Here is a 6,507-nt window from a genome sequence, read left to right on the forward strand (position 1 = left end):
ACAATTAACAAATAACCATGTTCAAATATGCATGAACTGATATTATCACTAGCATATACAATTTTCTAATTAAGTTTCCAACAAATATAACATGTGACAATGTTACCTTTATCCAATTGTGCTAATCATGTGTTTTTAGGCTTGAGAACTCTGATCCATCCCTTGTGAATAATTTTTTAATGCTACACCAAAACCAGAAGGAAATCTTCTGCTTTTCATAGTAGAAATGATGTTGTCTTTCTCATTTGATGTAAATTTCCATGGAGCATGAACATATGAGTTGTCTTCATGCAACCACATGTTCAACATGATATTGGAAACTCGAAGGTCCTTTCTTAACTTTATTTGTGCTTCAATGTTATCTCCATTTAGATGTTTCCACAAGCACTCTGCCACATTTTTCCCATTGTGCATATTATCAAATAGGTGGGCTGTTGGAAATCTCTCATAATATTCTAATTTGTAGAAAATAGGGAGTCTTTTCATTCCTAGGGGAAAACACGTCCCTTCTTTTTTGTCATACATCACTTTCCACCTAGCAGGGTTCATCTTTATTGGCTTCCTCATTTCCACTTCCTTTCCATTGAACTTATGTTTATCACACACTCGATAGTGATGATTTTATGGTAAGAATTGCCAATACTCATCATATACAGTTTTATTGAGATCCCTTGACTGCCTATGCAACAATTTTTGCCCACATGTTGGACAACCATGTTTCCCCTTTGTTTGTAGTCCTAAAATAAGATTGGAAACCATATTTAGTAAATGCTGAAATGAACACAATAATTATAAATGTAATTTATGTTATATTACCACAACAAATAGAGAGCCCTGGGACATCATGAATTGTCCATATAGGAATCACATGAAATAGGAAGTTTCTATCATTAATAGGTCTTGATACATCAAACATATTTACACCATCCATAATTCATGAAGCTCATCAATGAGGTGCTCCATGTATACATCCATATCCTTCACCTGATATTTCCCTATGTGAACAAAGAGTTTTTTATTAGGATTAATTGAATTGAAATATATTTATATAATCTTCAAGAAAGCATTGCATTCACATGTTGTAGTACCTAGTACGATAAGAGTTAACATTGCATGTTCCTTTTTCATTTCCATCCGGGGGGGGGATTTTTGTTTATAATTAACACTGGCCAAATAGAATATGTTTTTCTAAGATCTCCAAAAGGATTCACGCCATCCATTGCTAGAGAAATTCTTGCATTCCTTGGTTCATTTCTTAAATGTGGCCATTTTACCTCAATTTCTTTCCAGTATTTACTATCTGCAACCATACGCATGACACCATCTTGGCTCCTCCCTTGTGCATGATGATCCATATATTTTGCCAACTCCTTGCATTTGAACATTCTCTCATACCTTGGCTTTAGTGGAATGTGTCGTAATACTTTATAAGGAACCTTCTTGGGTACTTGATCTTGACAATACCTATTTGTGTGACACGTTGGGCATTGTTGTAAATTTGCATTACTTCCATAGTACAATATATGGTCATTTGGACATGCATCATATGTCTTGTCCTGCATTCCGATGTCTTTCATTATTGAAGATACTTCTCCATGAGAATGAGGCAACTTATTGTCCTTTGGAAGTATTTTGTTTGCCAAAAGTCATCATAGTGCAACAAATTATTTTTATAAGTATACACAATATTCAAAACTTTTAAGACATCTAGAGAATTAATCTATAGGAATATCAATCCAACCTTAATATATCAGTAAATCATGTGTTTGTCAATCCAACATAGAATATTATGCAATATAGAAGATTCAAAATTTGCATAAAGAGGTGTCCTAGACAAATGAGCTAGGGGTGAATCAACAACTCCTTCAAAAGATGTGTATAAGTCTTGGATAAATTCATTGACACTAGCCTCATTTATCTATGAAGTGGCTTCATCCATAAATGTGTCTTGTCCTTCATCTTGAGAGTCGCTATTATCAATATCATCCATTTGTTCTTCAAGAATATTGGGAACCAGAAGAAGCTTTTCATAAATTAACAAAAAAATGAAATGATCAATAAGAATGTATTAAATAATGTGCATATTTATTTATTATAAGAATAAAAATTTGTTAATTATAATGTACCTCTTCTATATAAATTCCATGGTCCAATCCATGGATACCAACAAGCCTTTGATTCTTTAGTTTCCTATTTTGGCACATTTTGCAACTATAATATATCATTTCATTGAAGTATTCATCTATACCTGGAGTAGGTCTTGTTGTCCATTCATCTGAATATTCAGATGACAATGTGCTATGTCCCTGAATGCACCATGTTTTTTAAACAATAAGACTATAATTTTTAACTTGAGTATTACTTCTTTTTCAAGAGAACATGACCAATGAATAAACCTAAGGAGTGAATATATGAATATGTAGTTTTTTAGTATATTTTTTAGATATTTGATCACTTGATTGTTTGTACTTTTGTTTTTTTGTTGTTTCAAGGTAGTGTTTAGTGCTTCTGTAGGAATTAGATATGGAAAAAATTGAGATCTAGGTTCAATACCCTGAACAAAACTCTACCAATGTGTTGAGTGAGCATTGAAGGTCTATCCAACACTTTGAGGCAAGCTTATCAGAGTGTTCAAACAAGCATCTAACTAGTCACAAACAAACTTTTAAAGTATCATTTCAGAGTTATTTCTAACAATAAATCTAACCTCTAACTAAATCAACAACATAAATACTACAAATACCAAAACGAACATAAATACCTGGTCTACCATCTCATATAGAATAATGTAATTGAAATATGCAAAGAAAACTTTGTGGACACTAGTTAGGATCATTACATAAATAAATGTTGAAATATATGACAGCGTGTAAAACCATAAAATTATTCTAAAATATGTTGGTTTAAACTTTTATGCATCTAATACTAATTTCATTGAGGTAGTTCTATGATTAAAATGCATGTAGTGAATGTAGACAAATTCAAACTTTCAAGCTACTAAATTCACGTGATGTAGTCTTACTAAATTTACTAATATCTCTATAATATTTCTCAAAACCGTATATATATATGAATACATTCTTTATTTTATTTTAATGTATAATTTTTTATCATATTTCCATACTATATAGAATGATATCTACAACAATACAAACTAATATATGACTAATACATTATTCTGGGAGACATCTTCAAAAGAAAGAAATGAAAATCAAAGTTGTAGAAACTAAAGCAAAAGTAGAAAGACAATTTGTTCAAGATGAAGAAATTGTGGGTCAATTCGGTTCTTAATACAAGTATATTCAAATAGTTAACCTTTATTAGCACATGAAAGCCATCATGGAAAAAGTGTCAGTGCAAAGGAGTGAGTGTAAATCCAAAATTCTAGTATGCATTGATGATCTTTGACTCCAACTGAAAACGTTGGATCTCCTAAATCATAAAGAGGATAATCAATTTGAAATTCCCTAGTTTTTAATGGAAAGAAGAGAATAGAGTGGCAACACAAATAGACTCACCCTCAAGTTAACATGTTAAGAATTTAGTTTTTGTTATTCTTATAATCATTAGTAAATCTCCTAATGAGTATGATCACAAATATATGCTAAGTCATGCAAACAAAGTATGATCATAGATATAGGCTATGCAATGTAAACTCCACGCAAATTTATAGAATCTCAAACTTGTGGTTTTCTTTTATTATGGCGCACTTAAAATTTTGATTACAAGGACAAAGACAATGAACTTATGCTATTGGTATGTGTTGCATGTGGTATTCCAAGAAACAGTAATGTATTTTTTTTATTTAGATAAACAACTAATAAAGAATAATATGTATTATCTTTCATTTAGATGATGAAACCAATGGCAAATAATATGTATTTTTTTGTATAGCCGAAATATAATATAATTGCCTCAGTTACTAGCATAAAGAATGATGCAAGATTCTTTTAAGATTTTGGATTGATGAATTTGGTTTGAAATTCATGGGTTCCCCGCATATAACAAAATACTTATATATAGGCATTGTTGACCGATGTCACAAATTTTCCTGGATGGAAGATTTCTTGTCAGAATGTGGATTTTTTTTTCAAAACATTAGAATGTTGGAGTGTTTGAATTGTTTTTTGATGGTGGAAATGGATTCAGCACCATCAAGAACTCTCGGGGCACCCAAAATCCTGAAATTTGACAAGTGTAACCAAAATTTTCAAAACTTTCTACTAGATTTTGTCATAATCTTGCCATAATTTCCATTATTTTCTGCACTAATTTGTGGAATTTTTAAACTACGCTTATATATAACAAAATAAAATTCTAAATATATATTATTTTAAAAATTAAATAAATTTTTAATTAAATTAACTATTAATATAGTATTTAATATTTCTTTATTAAATGAAATGTGAATTTTAAGAAGAAATATTGTTATATTTATAAAATGAATTCTGAATATTTGAAGTGAAATTAAAATATGATATAATGATAATTTGATGATTTATATTGGGTAACATAAAATTTGGTTCATCATATGATTTATCAAATTTTTGAAGGGTAAAAAAACTATTTAATTTGATTTGTTTTTAATGAGTGAAAAGATCACAAAGGTAGGGGAGGTAGGAGCAGGAGGGGCTACTGTTCACCCTGAGAGATTGAGAAAAAATTGCATGTGGGTTAGGAATAGCCTCAAATAATTAGGCATAAGTCTTAGGCCATTGGAAAGGGATAAAAATTGTACTTGCAAATGGTATCTGTCACATAAGTGTATTTGATGACTCATTAATTACTATACAAAAATGTACAAAAATGTTAGAAGATGAAGGATTGCAGGGGGGAATGATTTCCTCCAATATACCACTAAATAAAGCTCCTTTTAGATATGTTTGAGATTTTTGATCTCTGTCATATTAAAAGGGATACCAATCATTAGGAGATGAACAGACCAATATTGGAGTTAACTTGGCACAAGGAATGATTATGGAATACCAAAATAATCTATCTGTATGCCATATCCCATGATTGCACCCACTCAAGGGAGGATAGTACCAATGAAACTCATTAGGGATAAATTAAGTTATGACAATGCATAAAAATGGTTTTAATTCCAAGAAACAGAGTCTCGAGGATCGTCAATCTTGGATGAAGGTTCCCACTAATCAGGAAACTAGATGGAAAACATGAGGAGTATGGAGAGGTATCAGGAGAAGAGGAGAAACAATAATAAAAGATTAACTTCCTATATCAGGGTCGGACCTAATAGTATTGTTTCAGAGTTGGATTGGTCACCTTTGTTCATGTGTGCTCTCAAATTGTTTGTTTTAGCAATGGATCTTCAAATTCATTCTAAGCAAGGACATGATGTAAGCATTGAATGTGAGCAGAGCACCTATCCAGTTGTCTTGGGCTGAGACAAAGCTATAAAGGTTTGGATACAAAATCAAAACTATGGTTGATTATTATTAGAAAGTGAAGGGTAGATAGTATGGCCTCAAACTTCTAGGAATTGTATTGATAAATCCCTAGATGAGAAACTCGACATGATGAACAAGGAAGTCTAAGAGTTGATATCTAATATAGGAGAGAAGGTAGTTAGCGAGATTCATGGCCACCTTCTTTTGATTTCAAATTAACTTGGTGATCAGAAAAAATATGTGGAATGCCTACATGCAACAATAGATTTGATAAACACCAAAATGGAGAATTTGGAATACAAGGTAGAAAATTTGGAAACGAAACTGGAAACAACCATTGTTAAAGTTCTGAAGGAGGTTTTTGGTCTCAGCAAACAAAAAGATGTCTCAAACAAAGAGCATCATCTGGAGTTGAGTGGTGGAGACATAGCAAATCCACCATTTCACTCTGAACAAAACATGCACCTGTATTAAGATGTCTCCAAGAATAATACAAACTAATATAGTTGGTTGGTTGAGTCTCTGCAATTATGGATTGAAAATATTACACAATTAAGATCCATATTTAAAAGAGAATTAATCATGTACAAATCACTCAGTTAAATGAATATTGGGAGGACTAGAGTTGCTTTAGCTAGAGTCATCGTTATGGGCTTTTTAGTGGTGCTAGCTTTCTTCTTGAGTAGCCCAGGTACATGATTGACTTTGTCTTGTAATCATGCTCTTGAACATGACTTTGATGGTAAGTGCTAGATTCTCCCCAGCTCTACAAAAGGAGAGGGCATACTAAAGGCCTCGAAGATAGAGTAACACCTATCCCTCGGCATTTATGATACATCTTTTGAGCCGTGGTGTGATCAAAATTGTTGCCAATTGAGGGTTGAGATGTGGTGTGACAGTGGTTGACACCATTCTCTTCCCACTACTCTAAATCATATGATGGAGAATTTTGCATGAGCAACATTATCAGGGCAAACTCTCCCTGTGCTTTTGTTTAGGATTTATATAAGAACATTCATTAGTTGGATTAAAGTGAAAGATTGCAGAAAATTAAATGAAAGTCTAGTTGGTTGACTCTCTGCTATTATGGATTGAA

The sequence above is a fragment of the Pinus tabuliformis genome, chromosome 7 (genome assembly GCF_031772625.1).
Source record: "Pinus tabuliformis cultivar Carrire ecotype Pingquan chromosome 7, CPIR1, whole genome shotgun sequence".
Taxonomy (NCBI): Eukaryota; Viridiplantae; Streptophyta; class Pinopsida; order Pinales; family Pinaceae; genus Pinus; species Pinus tabuliformis.